The 18,930-nt window shown below is 37.2% G+C and overlaps 1 pseudogene; it reads left to right on the top strand.

Annotated features, from left to right (window-relative positions):
• Positions 1-8,583: 8,583 nt before the first annotated feature.
• On the top strand, positions 8,584-17,937 carry LOC108443554 (annotated as a pseudogene).
• The last annotated feature ends 993 nt before the right edge of the window (positions 17,938-18,930 follow it).

The raw sequence follows: 18,930 nt of genomic DNA, 5'->3' as shown, positions 1-18,930 counted from the left end.
CAGTTTAGTGAAAATTGTGGTTATAGTTTATTGTCCTTCTTCATTTCACCACCAAACTGCAGCTTCTCTGAGGAATCTGAGGGCCGTTGTGAAAGGGAGTCGCAGTTTCCTCATAGCGCCCCTAATCAAAATCAGACCTGATGAGCATCTCTGTTCATTACCTTAGCCTTCTAACTCATCAAAACCCATCAGTCTCAGGGAGCTGTTAGTTATTCCTGCATAAGAAAAATAGCACAAACTGTATCTACTACACTGATTTTGTGCACAAAAAAACAAAAAAACAAACTAAATGGAAAATGACAATGATTAAAAGAAAACCAGAGAATGAATAAGAAAATTGTGACCATGAATAAACAAAAACGTAGCCACGAAGTAAAGAAAACGTGCACACGTTTAAAAAATAAAACGTGGGAACGATTTAAGAAATTGTGGCCATGAATAAAAGAAAACATGCATACGAACTGCAAAAATTTCATTTTTTTTGTTTTACCTCCAGGGCTCAGTAGAAGTCTGAAGCAACCTAAGAGTTACTGCTACAACTTGAGAGTTCTGCTAGGCTGGACATGTACACTGCACCTACACAAATGTCTGCACATGCGAGTTTAAGCTTAATTCGTCAACTATTTTCAGGACCAGAGACCCTCTGTTGGTGCCACACAGAGCTTCTCACCCATAGTGTGGTAACCTTTAATTACTTGTTGCATGTTTCCTTCTTTGGACTAAACCAATTAGAAACACTGACTACAGTGCCCTCTGGCAGAGAACAGAGTCCAGATATTAGAACGGGTACTGGCAAAGAAAAAACTAATCTGCGTTTCAAAACATTTGATCCTTTCCTAATAATTTTTTGTTACTATTTTAAAAGTCAAAAATTCTAACTCATTCTTAAGGCTATAATTATGGGGCTGACAGCTAAAGTAACATGAACCAAACCAATCTGTTTAGGTATATAATGACACTTTTGGCACATAAATTAAGGAAAACTGAATTTAATCCTCAAAATCAAAAATCATATTGTGAGTATTGTTAAACTCCTATTTACAAGCCAAACGTTGCCATGTTTGACAGCAAATTGGCATTTCACAAAAGAAAACACAGATAAACAAACAACTACAAATATCGGTTAGCAAATTTTATATCCAGACAGCAATCTAACAAATATAAAGTCTAGATGTTTTTTTTCTGGAAGCAACCAAACCATCTCTTGAGGATGACAGATACTAAAAAAATAAGTTTCTGCTGAAAACAAGTTGAAATGGTCTTTACACAAGCAGATGGTGGTATGCTTTATTGTTGTGTGGAAGACACCATGAAAATACTACCTGTAAGACAGAACTTAGTAGTTAATATTCAAAAGCCATCTTTGATATACTGGAATAAATTGGCATGGTACAACTGGCTGTGTCCAATCTACTCTGCCTAGCCCTTCTAATATAATTATATGTCCAGTGGTAACCAGCACATCTTCAGCGTTGTACATCAGATGCTCAAGAAGCAAAAGACTGATCAGCAAACATGGCCAGACACGCATACACATTTCCAGCTCAGTCTGTGTAAGTAGAATATCTTTAGAGACAGTTCAACCTTAATGACAGGTAATTAGTCAGCTGCAGCTTTGGAGGAGTTTGAAAAGCTGATGACAGCATATGTCCCAGTGATAAACAGCGCAGTGTGAAAGAAAGGCGGCGGAGGAAGCCAGCCATGCTGCATTCATCTGTTACACTCACAATTAACGCACTTAATTAATGGGAGAGATATCAGTATTAGATCCGTATGTGACTGCCGCTGTGTAACAACATTTGCCGTTAAACAAAATTAAGCAATAACCGTTGATTACAAAGTAGTACAGCACAGAATGTGATTCTTACAAATGACTACAAAGCACAACCAGGATATTACTGCACTCCTGCATTATAGCAGCTAAATTCTTCAGAGTCCACACTAAATAAATCAACACATTTATGCTTTACACACTGTCCCGTGGTACTGCATTATCAATTTGACGGAATAAAACCAGTACAGATGTTGAAGCCTGGAGTATTGATTGATAACGATACTGATCTAATATTTATTCTTTCAAAGCCACTAAGCTTTAACATGACGTATTTTGAATCAAAGCACCACAGTTGAAGGGTTACTCCACCATATGTGGAGATGTGTAATGCTTTCTAGTAGTAACAGTAGGTTTTTAAGAAATGGTTATGAACATGTTGTCTTATACCTGAAACATTTATGATAGTTTTTATATAGTCAATTTAACAGTAACAGACTTTCATTAGGCAAGCTTAGCATGTTACACAATAAAATAAGACCAGTACTGTTGAACTATAAACCTGAAAACCAAATGCAGAAACAGTTTTAGCAGTTTTTTTGTTCCAACAATGCAGTGACTGTATCACAACCTACAGCCATTCATCATTTCAAGCTACCAAGCTACCTATTTAACTACCAACAAGCTACAGCTTCAAACACTCTACCCTTTTAAACTGAGGTCTCGCTTATCCTCAAATCTTTAATCAGGTTAACGTCTAGCACTAGAACCATCAGAGGCTTACAATGTGTGTTATGAAGTGCCTTTCAAACGTGCGACATAATAAACGGGAATGCTTGACAGAGGTTTGAGTTGAGTATTTGAGGGCTTAGTGCGAGTTCTTTGAAGTGTCCAGTGCAGGCTTAAGTGCAGTCTTGAGCAGAGCTTTATTCAGGCTTAAATCTAACCCCACTTGCACAGCGCTACAGAGAGCCAACCGTCTGTCCAATTTTCATTTACACCATCCATACAAACTCACGGTATAACATTGCTTGACAAAGAGAATCTAACTGCGGTACACTTAATGCAGCACTAAAGCCCTATGCAGATGGTAGCAGTGTGTGTGGTAATGCAAAACAGCACCTAACTAAACAACCATTGACTACTTTTTCCTTACCCTCTGGTGACAAAGTTCTGTAACCTTTACCTCTGGCAGTCTTATTAAACCAAAACATGGTCTGACAAGGCCTGAAAGCTGTTTTCAATCCCTTTATCTCTCTCTTTTTCACACACAGCTAGCTTCCCTTTACCTATATAGGTGTATATGAATGACTGAAATGATGAGTGCCTACTATGATATTATTTTATCGTCACAAAGATTAGGTCTTCACCTTGAACCTGTCTCAAGGCCAAAAAAACTAACCAAGTCTGTCAAAAGAATCTGACTCCACTAAGGCTTCCCTCTGTAGACCTACTAGACCTACAGGTGACACACACGGGAGCATAAACAAGTTTGCCTACAATAGGGTTTCTAGTAAAAGGTGTCAAGCTCCTTCCTAAAGCATGGAAAACTGAGGAATGAGAAAGCATGAGCTAAATCTACGCTAATGGTTCATGTTGAAGACACTATAAATCTTATCTAGTTAGCTGGTAATGTAGCACATGACTGCAGCCTAACACACCCGTAGAGTTCCTCTGGGAGACCTAGGCCCAAGACCAAGACCTGACATTCTCAAAGACTGTCCATAGCTTCCCAAGCCCATGGTTAGATCAGCGTGATGTTTATCAACAGCTGCTTTAAGATACGGAACATAGTCACCAAACACTGGGGCTCGCTCCATGATGCGCTGTCTGGACATGACTTCATGAGTGGCTTGCAAAATAAGTTAACCTAGCAAATGCATCCCAAACCCTTGTCTTGCAGTTACGAACTCACCTTTTAACTGTAAGCTAATGCTACAGCGCGAGAGCTCACCTGAGGGTTAACTTTGGCTCGCGAACGTGACAAACTTCGGGGTCTTCTGTGGAGACAGAACGCAAAACAATGACTGACACGCCTCTCAGCCAATCCGACGCTCCGCGGTGGGAACATGCAAATTAGTCAGTATCATTAGGATGGCAGCGTGGCAAGGTGATTTGGGATTAGTGTAAATATACATTTAAAGGCAAGGCAAGGTTATCTATATAGCACCTTTCATATACTGCTGTCAAAGCGATTTACAAATGAGAAAATACAAAGTCATTTAAAAAGTGAAGGAGAACAGAAATTAAACACTCAATTAAAACATGATTGAAACTATAGATTTTAAAAGAGAAAACCATTTTTTAAAAATCAAATAAAAAATGTAATTAGGATCATTAAAATTTAAAAGCTAAGTTGTGTATGTCACGCCTTTCATCATTTTAGCTGTTTTGCTTCTTGAGAAGCTTTAAGACGTTATAAGGCCAGTGAAGGTTTGTAACGCTCGACGTTGCGTCTGTTTCCGAGGAAGGTCCCGCCCTTCAGGAAAACGAGCCAATCAGCTGCAGGGGGGAAAAGCGTGGACTAATGCGCATGCGTGGTAGGCAGTAGCTAACCGCGTTTTTTTGTGTAATCTGAGCAAAACTCTAGAAATATTTTATGTTATTTTTTTATTATTATTTTTATCAGTGATTTGAAAGTTGTTTTTGAAACGTTGACGTATCTTTTAGTTTAGGTTTAATAGGTCTCTCAACATTCAAAGATCTTCTGTGACTGGAGAACATCGGGCTTCATTGTGATGTTCATGTGAAACAGATGAAGTTCCAAGAGTTCCAAAAGAAGAACATTCATTCATAAGCAGTAGTGTACAAGAGTGCTGATTTCTAAAGTGTTCTTTGAATGATTGTCGGTTTAAATAGAATAGTTTTCAGTGTATTTTTGCCAAAAATATATAAATAAATTTACAATCAATAATTGAATGTATTGTTACATATTACACATTGTAAAAGATGACGTGTCCCCCTCAGCATAGCTGACTACCTCCATCTGAAGAGGCAGCTTTCTCAGCTCAAATTTCCTGATTTTTAAATTATTTTTTTCAGAATTTAGAACCTTTTTAATTTAAAATTTAAATAGGCCTATATTCATATTTTGCTCATTCTCAAAAAATTATGTCTCCAGCAGACACACTGTAATTTTTTTTATAGTAAAATATTTTGATAAAATGCTTTCCGAAGTGCTTGGAAGTTTTCTTTGAGCTTCCAAGCTTTTTAGTCTGTTAGCATTCGAACTGAAAGTTTGATGGACATTTGCAACAATAACGGGAGACGAGACATGCCTGGGCTACCTTTCAGCAGCCCATGAGAGCTGAATGCAGCAGCTGCTTGACCTACTGTGCGAGGCCCTGTCCACTACTTCCACTGACCATATTAGCAGCCATTTAACATGGTTGACTAGGAAAGGGGGATTTTTGTATCTAATAAAGGAGCTGTTTGAATTGCATAATTTGGCTAATGACCTTGCTAGCAAAACAATGGTTAGTCATCAACATAATTGTGAAAAAAGTTAATATTTCCCTCTGTCATGCTTATATTTGCTACTCTATGTACATGGCCATATTTGCATTTCAGATTGTGAATCTTCATTTGCTTTTTTGTGTTACTGTTGCACAGAGAGAAGGTTTGAGTGAGTGTTGAGCAAAGAAAATTCATGAGACGGGCAAGGAATTAAAATATAATCCTCATGTGGGGGGGGGGGAAAGTTCTTTTCTTTAAATATCTAACATCTCTTAAGCAGATTTTGCATTCTCAGCCGCAATTAATCCTCTAAAACCACTGTGTTTCATAACACCTGTTTTGCATTTCATGTTTTATATTGAGATATACCAACCCCAGGTACTGCAAGGTATTATAAATGGAATTAATTGAATTCCATTAAAGGCAATATAATATAACAGCTGGAAACACAGCCTGCGCAAGAAAATCTGTAGAAATTGGATGTTCTTTGTCTAGAAAGGCTGTTATGAAATTTCATCCATGAACTCCATGTCATCAGTGATCTTAATGATCGGGATTGTGTTTTAATTTTAGAGACTTAAAATGAATGATTGTCTTGTTTGATAATGATATTATGTTTGACTATAATACATTTAACTTAAACAAGAACGTGTTGCTGTGTAAGGTGGAAGGGGACAGACTTATGGTTATCTATAATACTTGTGTTGTAGACTATAGGAAACTGTAACTGCTCAAATTACTATATGATTACTGTAGCAATCTTGTAGTGTTACGTCTTTATAAAAGAACTTCTAAGCAGGTGCTTTGACTTAGTCTGTGGGTACATATAGATCCACTTTTCAACATATTATTTAATGTATCACTCTTAAGATCATTGCAGTGACAGGTAATATGTAGCCTAGAATGATTCCTCAAGACTTTCTTAGTAAAGGCTACCATGAACTTTTCGATTGCATAAAAAAAAGAAATAGTTCTTATCTACACTTTTAAAATGGTTCTTGAATAGTTCCTTAGTAAAGGGAATAATTCTATTTCGTTCTACATAGAACCTTTTGTTGCTTAACATGGCTATATGCACGGTGAAATGGTTCTTTAGGTTGATGAAGAATGTATTGTTCTTTTTAGAAACTTTTCGAAAATGGTTCTATATAACACCAGAAAAGGTTCTGTTGTTGTTACAATGTCAAGCTTTTAACCCATTTTGGAGTATAGAACCATTTTCAGAGCTCATTATCTAGTAGTCTGAAGAATCATTTCACCATGCAAAGAACCATTTAAGCATCAGATGGTTCCAAATGTAACTCACGGTGCTAAATTGGAATCATTCCTTTTACTGAAGAACCATCTTTTTCAGAGTGCACATGGGAAAACCCTGCTGTATACAGTTCTTCAAAGAACCTTTTAAAAATTTGTTCTTTATAGCACCAAAAGGAGTTCCGCCAGGCCAGAACCTTTTTAACACATATACATGTGTGAACACATAGCGCCTTTTCCTTGCAGAGTAAAAAGCATTCAGTAATCTAGATCTGATAGTGCTATAAACTATTATACAAGATTATAAGGCATTATAAGGTTCTATTGCATGAAAGAAGTCTGATAAGATGCTGTATCTGTATCTAATCTTATCTAACTTGTTTTAAGATGGGTCCTTATGGAAGATCAGAAATCAAGTGTGACTCGGCCTACTTTCGGTCTAACCAAAGTGAACAGCGCCCTCTGTTGGAAATTCAGCTGACCAAACCTCTGGGCATCTCAAACTGAACTAAACAAAGAAAGACTTTTGTATTTACGTTATAGGAATCCAACTATGAAAATGAATGCTCCTTGTATTTATTCACGTTTACAATCTTATTAGATAACTTTAAAGCTATAGTTCTATTGTGTCAGTTCATCTGGGTGTCCACACATCCCTCAAGTCTGTCTCATCATCTTACAGATGCCGAAATATTTCGGTAATATGGCTCCGATGTTCTTTAAGTTTAGATGAACTCCTATAGATGTGGTCTGCACAAATGTGAGATTGTGTCCCACTTATGAAGTTTCACATGCCATTTCTCAATTACAGACACAATATCTCTTGCAAAAGGTGAATCACTCTCCCTGCTTCACTGTGCAAAAGTCAAAAATATATTAAAATGTCTTAATAACCTTCAAGACACAGTAGTGCAATGTTGCTGTCGTTCAGTAATTTCAGAATTTGGTGCAGCCTTCCACAGGGACACATACACTGGATGAGCGCTATAATAATAATGGTCTGTGTTCATTCTCAGACAGCTTCTTTTCTCTCAGCTCTCTCATATCACTGATATTTTCAGGTCTGTATTGTAATAAATGCCACTGCGTTTTCTCTGGAAACTCAAGAAATAGCATGAAACAAAGGTCATCAGCATATAAATATTTAATAGCTGATCTTTAAAGCAGATCTACCTCACAAATGTAGAGCTACAATGTTTTGACAATTCACAGGTCAGTTTTTCTCATCATGAGCTTTAGCTTACTCTTTTCAGACTTTTGGAAGGGAGGAGTGGGAAATATGGCAAAAATATAATATCACATTATACACAATACACAATATGTGGCAATATTTATTTTTTCAGACATCTTAAGTTGGAAAGGACAATATAGAACCAGCGGTACCACATTAAAAAAGAATTGTTAAAAACTTGGAGTCTAAATGGTTTTCTATAACTGCACTGCACTAAATCCATTCAGAGAGGCCTGATGATACACATTTTGCAATGAAACTTGCAGCAGTTTAGTGTTCTAGATTAGTAAATATACCTACAATATACTCAGAAAGGCATACTGTGGCATAATTTAATCACAATAATGATAAACATTGTTATATTGCCCAGCTCTGGTTGCTGGGAGGTCTCTCCTAAGTCACTGACATGACATTTGTAATACTGGAACAGTGGACATGAACGCCTGTGACATAATGTCATGCCTAATTATGTACTATGTTATCAGCAGTTTTTGATCAGATATTTCAACAATGAAGTCTAACATCTGATGATAACATTATGCTCACGCTTCTCTTAAGCTTAGTTCTGTTACCAGAAATGAAATGAATTCTGACCTAATGTTGTTTCTTGTGCAAGATACAATGACAGATCTCAAAGAATAAGAGCAGTAAAACCATAAGAAAAGAAAAAACAGATAAGCAACATGGTGTAATATCCCACTTCAGCATGTTTAAATAATAAAGCTGACACATGATTAACGTCAGATAAGACTTTTGTGATAAGATTTGATAATCTACTCATAAAACCCAAGATGAACTCAAGCAACATGAAGGGTAGAAAAGGAGCGTCAGATGAATATTCTCTTTAGTGTGATAGATGATAGATGTCCTCTGGTCATGTTGTTGATTCTGAGCCTTTGGCTGCTCGTAGTTTCTCCAGTGCTCTCTGCCCCAGTCAGAGGGCCGTGTAGCAAGGTAAGGAACAAGCTACTGCTCGTCTCCTTTGATGGATTCAGGTGGGACTATGACCGGGATGTGGACACCCCAAATCTGGACAAGATGGCTGAAGATGGAGTAAAAGCTGCTTATGTCACCCCACCATATCTAACTATTACCAGCCCTACGCACTTCACTCTGCTAACAGGTGAGTAGAAACAGACAGAATAGAGAGCACTAGTAATAGTAATCAAGTAATAGTAAAATAGTAACTAGTAATCTTGGGAAAAATTTATTTTATTTACTGCTGGAGACCACAAAATATGCCTAATTAGGAACCTGACCTGTTAATACTGCATGCTATTTCACAGCACTATTAAACTTTATTTTCTTTTTGTAAATGATGCAGTGCTAAACTAAAGCTTGGGGTTTGGCCCTTAGAGGAAATATTTATATTTGATATCAACATGTCTATAGATTGTGGGTTACCTTGCAATGTCATACAATCAGATGTCTTTATCTAAGATATCTTCTGACAAAACAACTCTCATCTTTGGTATAATGTGCCTTTATTCAAGTCCTTGTAAATTCTATATATACAGTACTGTGCAAAAGTGTTAGGCGCCTAAGCACATTGTAGAAAAACCAGGACAGTAAGTGTGTTATTGCCAGTAAATTCACCACATCATATTGGAATAAATATAAATACAGTAAAAAGTAACACAGCTTTCTTGTTTTTCGAAAATGTAGTGCAGCAATGTTTTGACAATTCACAGGTCAGCTTTTCTCCTCATGAGCCTTAGCTTACTCTTTTCAAACTTTTGAAAGGGAGGAGTGGGAAATATAGCAAATATATAAGATCACATTATGCCATTATGCTATTACAATACACATTATGTGACAATATTCATTTACTTTGTCACGATTAGCCCCTCCCAGTCCTGTCCATGTGTTCATTTTGCTTTGGTTTAGCCCGCGTGTGCCATCAGTGCGGGTGATTTAATTTAATGAAAGATTATTTAGCCAAGCCAGGTATTGAATGATAACTAGACAATGCTTGGTTGCATCATAGAAAGGGTTGGAAATAACACTGTTAACACCTTAAAATCCAAGGCCTATTATGTAATATAAGGCTTATTATTTAGTAACTACAGGGATTCCAGTGCAATCTGGTCGAACTATTCTAAATGTGTATTAACACATTGGCCATGTAAGAGGTTCATTTCCATTCAAAACAGCTATTTTAGTTGTTTAATAAGTTATTTGTTTTCAGTAGATATTTCTGAGGAGATGTACAGTATATGATAGTTCACTTGCATGAGGAAGGGCAAAGTCAAAGAAAAATATGTGGAAAAACAAGAGTTTCCTGTTTTCATTTAAAGATAAGAGAAAAAAATAGAACTCCTAACAGCAGTGCAAGACCTGGTAGACCACAGAACTGTTGCATCATGGCTTTTTAAGGGATTAAGCAAACACATTAACTTACATAAAATCATTATTTATTGTACTCATGTTTTTGTATTTATTATAATGTTGTTTATGAGCAAATAAAAGCTTATTTCCCAATTAAAGCTTTTTTAAAAATGTAATTTCCTCATTTGCCTAACACTTTTTCACTGTACTGCATATATTATACATATATAGACTGCACATGTCAAATGTCTTGAAACATACCCAACAGGTCGTTACATTGAGAATCATGGAGTGATCCACAACATGTGGTTCAACACCACCACTCAGGAGAAGAAGCAGTATTACATGACACAGTTTGTTGATGACTACTGGGACAATGGTTCCCTACCTATATGGATAACAGCTCAAAGACAGGTAAGGACTACTGCAGTTTATACATTATGGATGTCAGTTCTGGAGGTCTTCTACTTGACTCCCATGTGATTTTTTTGCAGAGGCATTAAACTCTGACCAAGAAATGAGGACTCTTACATTACAACTTATTTCCACTGACAGAATGCTGGTCAGGATAGCATTGACATTTGAAATGACTTCTTTTGTGTTGTATAATGTACAGATATGTGTGACTTTACCTCAGTGATTATGGATCTTCTGGAACTTCTACACTCTTACATACAACCACATTTCTAAAAAAGTTGTGAACAGTGTATAAAATATACATTAAAACAAAATACAATGATGGGCAAATTATGTAAATCCTATATTTCAATAAAAATGCTTCAAAGGCAAACTGTCTAACCTAACACTTAAACTTAGCAATTTCTCAGTTGCATCAAGCTCATCTGTTAAAAATTCTTGGTGTCGTGATAGACACTGATCTGTCCTTCAACGCACATATAATTAATATTACTAGAACAGCCTTCCTGCATCTTCGCAATATCGCTAAATCAAGAAATGCATCATCTCTACAGGATGCAGAAAAGCTAGTTCATGCATTCATTACTTCAAGGCTAGATTACTGTAATGCTCTGCTGTCTGGATGTCCCAGCAAAAGTTTTAACAAGCTTCAGCTAGTTCAGAATGCTGCAGCCAGAGTCCTTACAAGAAACAGAAGGTTTGACCATATTAGGCCAGTTTTATCAACCCTGCACTGGTTACCAGTTAAATTTCACATTGATTATAAATTCTATTACTGACTTATAAAGCTCTAAACAGATTCGCCCCTTAGTACCTGAGTGAGCTTCTTTCCTACTGTGAACCATCATGCCTACTTAGATGACAAGGTGCTGGCTTACTACTGGTACCTAGAATTAATAAAGTTACATCAAGGGGGAGAGCTTTCTCATACAAAGCCCCCCAGCTCTGGAATAATCTTCCTGTTAATGTTCAGGACTCAGACACAGCCTCAGTTTTTAAGTCTAGGCTAAAAACCTACTTGTAAAGTCAAGCCTTTGGTGATCAGTCTTCCCTGTCAGATCTAGATCTGCCGGAGTCTCTGCTGCTCTCTTAACACTGTAATCTGTGGTCAGCCACTCTTTACAGAACTGACCGCGTTTTTCTTTCCTTCTTTGCCGAGCTGAATAGCTGCCCATCCTGTGCGTCTGATGCTGTTGCCTCTTCTGCCTTGTTTGGGTGCCACTGCTCACCAGCCTTCTGGACCAGCTTGACCACCACTGAGCTTCTTGCTTTACAACACTGTACAATCCTCATGTCAGATGCTGCTGCTGCATAATCATAAAATAATCAAGTTAACTGTTGCCTTTCTTTTTCCCACTTTGTACTACAATACTTTACACTAATAATGTTTGCTATCCAGTGTTAACTGTAGGAGGATGGGTTCCCCTTCTGATTCTTGGTTCCTCTCAAGGTTTCTTCCTCCTTAGGGAGTTTTTCCTTGACACTGTCGCCGCTGGCTTGCTCATGGGGGCTTGGACACAGATTTTCTTTTCTTTTCTTTCTGTAATACTGATTGTTCTGTAAAGCTTCTTTGTGACAACATCTGTTCTAAAAAGAGCTATATAAATAAATTTTGCTTGCTTGCTTGCTTGCAACATACCAAATGTTGAGACTGAGAAATTTTATTGTTAAAGAAATGTGAAAAATTTATGCCGATTTTGAATTTGATGCCAGCAACAAAAGTGAGGATGGGGGAAACAAAAGGCTGTTAAAGTTGTGTAATGCTTATAAACCTGGTCATTAATTATCAATAGGTCAATAACATGATTGGTTATAAAAAAGCATCACAGAGAGGCTGAGTCTTTCAGAAGTAAAGATGGGGAGGGGTTCACCACATGAAAGTGCAACAGTTCAGGATGAATAGCAAAGAACTTTTGCTTTTTTATCATCTGAAGTACATAATAACATTAAAAGAGTTACAGAATCTAGACAAATCTCTGAACACAAGGGACAAGGCAAAAACCCAGTATTTGCTGGCCATTATCTTTGGGCCCTCAGGTGGCACTGCATTAAAAACAGACATGATTCTGTAGTGGTAATCAAAACATGGGCTCAGAAACACTTTTGAAAACCACTGTCTATAAAGACAGTTCAGTGCTGCATGCACAAATGCTACTTAAAACCCTTAACACAAAGAAGAAATCACAAATAAACAGGATCCAGAAACGCTGCTGCCTTCTCTGGGTCTGAGCTCATTTAAAATGAGGGGAAGTGGAAAAGTGTCCTGTGGTCCGCACAAATCAACATTTGAATTTTTTTTGGAAATCATGGGCACTGTGTCCTCCAGTATAAAGACCACTCAGCTTGTTATCAGTGCACAGTTCAAAAGCCAGTATTCATGATGCTTTAGTGCACTTGATGCATGGTGCATGGGTGACTGGCAGATCTGTGAAGTCACCATTAATGCTTAATTATATATACATGTTTTGGAAACATATGCTGCCATCCAGATGATATCTTTTTCAGCCTTGATTGTTTCAGCAAGACAATGGCAAACTACATTCTGCATGTATTACAACAGTATTGCTCTGTATTAAAAGAGTCTGGGTGCTAAACTGCCCTGCCTGCAATCCAGACCTGTAACCACTGAAAACATTTGGTGCATTATGTACGTAAAAGCGTATGTATGGAGAAGCAGCTTAGAAAATGGATGGATGGATGGATGGATGGATGGATGGATGAATGAAAATACGACAAAAGAGACCCTGATCTGTTGAGCAGCTTAAATCCTATGTTATGCAAAAATGGGAAAATTGAAATCACATTGAAAGCTACACCAGTCCATGTCCTCAGTTCCCAAATGCTTTCAGTGTGTTGTCGAAAGAAGCAGTGATGAAACACAGTGGTAAACATGCCCCCGTCCCAAACTTTTTGGAATGTATTGTTGGCATCAAAGTCAAAATGAGTAAATATTTTTCAGTTTCAACATTTGACATATGGTCTTTGTAACTTTGTAACTTTTTCAATGAAAATAAATAAAATAAAATAGGTGTAAATGATTTGCACATCATTGAATGTTGTTTTTATTTACATTTTGCATAGTGTCACAACTTTTTGGAATTGGGGTTGTATTAAATAAAAGGTGTTCAGAGGGGTTCTTTGGAGGGATGCCACACACAAACGTCTTTTGGTTCCATGAAGAATCGCTTGATGGTTGGTTCTTTGAAAATAAAGTGTGACCAAACTTCTGTTATATAGATAGATCTACAGATCATCTACAGGTGCTCAGTTTGTTACTTGATAATCAGCAATGTTAGGATTAGAGTTAGGTTTAGGATTAGAACAAAGTTTAAGTTTTAGGTTGAACACTGTTACAAATAAAAGTGCTGTGCAGGTATATTTTTCGTTCATCAAGGTAGGAATAATGTGAATTTACTGTCAAAGATACAGCAGTGGTTTTAAGGTCGAATTGTGTACCTTAAATATATTTTCCCAAAGGAAAAGTACATATTTGAACCTTTTCATAACCTAATGTTTAAAACAGAACAATAAAATAAAAGCCTGGAGATGAGACGGGGTGTGTGGCATCAATTCAACTTAGAAAACAAATCTCAGTAGATTATAGTATAATGTTCCCTGATTAAAGGTACTGAGATGTACCCTTGAGGGTACCATCCCAGTGACAAGAGGGGTACTGCCCCAGTGACAATTTTGTACCTTTTTTACTTAGAGTGATTTTAGGATTAGGTTTTACAGAATCTATTACATTTAACTCAAAGTTTAGTTGGATTTGTGTGATATTATTTTTCAGAATGCATGATTATGATTCCTACATTACTGCAGTTCTTCAAGTCCTTTAATTGCGTGATATTATATCAGAATTCAGCTTATTGATTCTTTAAAACTTTGTCAGGGTCTGAAAACAGGCTCCTTACATTTTCCGGGCACTGCTGCCACGTATCGGAACAAGACGATACAAACAAGGCAAGTGGAACCTCGATTCTATAACCATACCAATGAGACAGACTGGAGACAGAATGTGGATAAGGTCATGGGAGACTGGTTTAAAACACAGGATCTGGACTTTGTCTCACTATATTTTGGTGAACCAGATGAAACAGGACACAAATATGGCCCTGACTCCCCAGAGCGCCGTGATGCAGTCAGGAAGGTAGACCGCACTGTTGGCTATATACGTGAAACGGCTGAGACACATGGTCTTACTGACCACCTGAACATCATCATTACTGCTGATCATGGAATGACCACTGTGTTTAGAGGGGATGGAGTCAATGAGATTATCCTGTCCAAAATTCCAGGCTTTTCCTTTAGGGATATTGAGTTCCATCTGTTGGATTAAGGCCCTAGTGGAATGCTTTTGCCCAAAGAGGGCATGCTGGAGAAGGTTTTCCGCACGCTGAAAGGTGCTCATCCTAACCTGCATGTCTATAAGAAGGAAGACATGCCTGCTCGCCTTCATTATTCAAAACACCCACGCATTTTACCCATCATTCTCTATGCCGACAAAGGATATGTAATCAATGGGGTGAGTATTTACATATATCCAACACACAATAAAAATTCAAAATGAATACAAAAAAAAAAACAAGTTCACTCAAAATATAGTGTGAACTGAACTGTAATATGGATGGAAAAGTCTGATATCTGAGATCATGTCACATATGTTTAATCAGGTGTAATTAACCCATTCAGATGTCTTTTTGGACCATTTCTATCAGTCCATTCATATAGGGCAGCTGCCATTTGGAAATGGTGTAAAAAAAAATGGAAAAATGCCAAATTTCTAAGGTTTCAAAATAACAGAGACAATATAGTTAAGGTTGCAACAAAATCTGATATTTCCATACTTCATAGAAGATACAAAATAGTTATTTAGTTTATTGTACTTTAGTGTATCAAGATTTTATTCTTCATTATCATATTTTTGTCTCTTCATTGTGATATTTTCACACAATGTAATGGGCAGCCTCCATTTTCAAATGGTGTTAAAAAACAGTGTTGGGTAATTTTAATAACAGAAACAATATGTGACTCACTGTTCATTTTTTTGTCTTTTCTTAGTTGTTTCCAGTTCAGTACAATAAAGGAGAGCATGGCTTTGATAACAATGTCTTGGACATGAAGCCTTTCTTCAGGGCAGTGGGGCCTGACTTCCACCAAAATCTGGTGGTGGGACCCTTTGAAACAGTCAATGTGTACCCCTTAATGTGCCACTTGCTAGGAATAAAACCTGAGCTCAATGATGGCTCCCTGGATAACACCAGGCACCTTCTGCTGTATGGTGGGGAATCTTGTGACCCTAAAGGTGGGTTTTGACTTGTGTGAATTCTCTTTCACTGCTGTGCTAATCATCAAAAGAACCAAGACTCAAGAAACAAGATTTCTTGCTAAATTTTAACAGGAAAATTACAGACAATGGAAAAGCTAAGGCAATTATTACTAGGTTGACAGGCCCCCCTGTTGCACAAACTATTGAACCTTGGCTAAATTCTGCATATTAGATTTATTTACATTTATGAACGAAAACCTTTATCTAAGCCATTTGCATCTTCTTTTATCAGAATCAAGACAGATGAGCCTCCTCATTGGCCTAGCTGCTGTGGCTGGATTTTTGGTAGTTGTTTTCATCACTGTTACTTCCTATTTTGTCTGCAGACAGAACAGAGCAAGTGAAAGGTACTGCAAATAGACGCATTTGTGTTCATCATACATTTGTAACATATAGACAGGGACAGTCACTTCTATCTGTGCTCTTGTTTTTCTAGGTCTGATGGCAAAGAAAACATCAAGGATAGTGTTGTTTTAAAGCAAATAGTGCTGTGATCATTATTTAATTACAGCTTTCTTTGTCAGAAATAATTTCACAGATTTTTTTATTCTCATAATAATGCAAGAAAATGAGGAGACCATATGTCGAGGAATTTGTGCTGTTTACTTGATTCATTGGGCTATTACTGTTATTGTTTACAATTAATGAATTGAGTAGATTGCCCTGTTTACTCAGCATGTCAGGCCATGTTTTTTGTAAATAGCTTAATGTAACTTTGAGGTATTACATCGTACGTGATAATTATGTCTGAGGTCTGTATCAATTTATCACTCCTGACTTTAGAAAAAGTGCACCACATGTTGCTCATTTACATTCTAACATTTGCAACCAAAGTTTGAAAAGGCATAATGCAGTGAAATCTTGCCTGTAGCCCTTTTGATGAAGCATTTGAAGGCTGTCTTTATTACCATAATATAATCTCATATCAAACGGAATGTTGCTTGTGTTCTGGTTCTCTACTGCCATCTAGTGGAGACAGTAAATGCAGCAAAGCATCTGCCCTACAGTAGCAAGACACATTGAATTTGTGTGAAAGTGCAACAATGGAAATGAAGTCCCATTTTGAATGGCTCAGAAACAGCAGATTTCGATCCACCCACAGCGCATGCTCTTACATATAGGCCGTGCTGTGTCCCTGAGACATGGCATGAAAAAACACAGAGATGTGAAGAGAAAGGCAGCTCAGGAGGACTAAATGATTGACAGAAGTTATCATTACACAAAGCTGCAGATTCAATGATTTATGGTGAAATCCTGTCCAGTCATGTGGAATTTTCCCAAAATAAGTTTGTGTAAACTGCTCATGACAAAGAGGCACTCAGAGCAGGCCGGTATGCATAAACAGTTTGAACAGTGTGCTGCAGTGTAACCCCCTTTACACACGCACACACACACACACACACACACACATACACACACACACACACACACATTCAGACACCCGCCAGAGCAGAACAGAGCCAGTCTGGAAATGTGGAGTCTCCCCCCTGGCACACGCGCCAGACTCCAATCCATCTTCCAGCGCAATAACATCTCCTTCTCTCTCTCTCTCTCTCTCTCTCTCACTGCTGTGAACACTCCACTCTGTTTGTTCATCTCAAGTCTGTAGACAAGATATTGTCTCATTTAGACCCCTCAATTATGATTGTTTCTCTGTGTTCCTTTATTTGTGGAGTACACTGTAAAAAAAAATTCACAGTTACACTTAAGTTACAGTTGCCATTCAAGTACTGTAAAAATATTGCATTCTATTGTAAGACATTTTACTATAATTTAACTGTAATCACAGTCATCTTAAAATCACAGCAACTATTGTAAAACTAGCTATACAGTACTATGTTAAAGTCAGAGACCACCCTTCATTTATTTAACCACTTAAAATCCCAGGCTTGTTATAAGGCTTATTATAGTAACTATAGGGACTTCAACATTTTGAACTGTTCTTAGGTTGTAGAACTGTGTAATCAAACTTGGGCCATGTACAACATTAATTTCCATTTATAACTGCTATTTTAGCAGATATTTGTCAGTAGATATTTCTGAGGAGATTATACAATAGGAGAGGAGAATAGGAGGAGAATATACAATAGTCCACTTGCAAAAGGAAGAGAAAGTCAAAGGAAAATAAGTGAAAAAACAGGAGTTTCCTGTTTCCATTTAAAGATTAGAGAAAATGGGACTCCTAACAACTGTGCAAGACCTGGTAGACACCAAAACTGTCACCATCAGATAAGCAGTGCTTAAAGCTTTCATCTTTGACAAAGAGGAAAAAATCAAGCTCCACTCTTACCTCAGATTTGGAAAAATCAACAGGTGTTTCTGTCCATCCTTCCACTGTGAATGTGTTTGTTATTATTTGGATTGCGAGAGGCAGAAAATGCAACCAACTTGCTACTGAACTTTGGAATGTTGGAGTGTCCCTGATATTTTCTTTGAAAAACTGAAACTCTCAGAATAGACTGAAGGCTGAAATAAAGGTAAAGGGTGAACACTCCAATCACTGAAAAAAATTATATTTAGTAGTTCTGGCTTCTGTGTAATTTTCTGTGAAATATATGTTTTCTGTTTTTCCTGGTGCTGGAAAATGACTAACTTGTACTTATTGGCTTATTGAATGGTGGTCTCTGACTTCACAGTAGTGTATAATCAAACTTACAACAAATTATAATAATTGCTATGAAAGTCAGCTTAGTTGCCAGTACTATCCTGTGCATAACTTCAAGTGATTAACGACCACAGTCTTTCTGGTGTTGTTGCATCAAGGCCTGCTTTTGCATGAGCTCAGGCAATGCTCACCCTTCCTTGTGAAGGTCTACACTTACAAATACAGATACAGATATATCACTACCCACAAGCACAACTTACTGATTTACTGACTCCTCTTCTTATCAATGCCATAAAAATCTAAACATCTGATTATTATTTTACTCTTCTATTTCTCATTAAGTCAAACTTATTCCTAAACTAATTAAATCTTACATTTTCTGTGCTAATGTTGTGGAATTTAAAACAATGTTCTACGTTTTCCTGATTGCTTTCAGAGAATTCAGGGGGAGGTCATTTTAGATTTTATAGTACAAAATAACATACTGTACTTAAGAAAAAAGGTATGTTGCATATATGTTTTGTAAAATGATATCTGTG

Source organism: Pygocentrus nattereri, chromosome 13 (assembly GCF_015220715.1).
Source record: "Pygocentrus nattereri isolate fPygNat1 chromosome 13, fPygNat1.pri, whole genome shotgun sequence".
NCBI lineage: Eukaryota > Metazoa > Chordata > Actinopteri > Characiformes > Serrasalmidae > Pygocentrus > Pygocentrus nattereri.
Note: the sequence above shows the minus strand (reverse complement) of the source record. Positions and strands in the feature narration are given on the sequence as shown.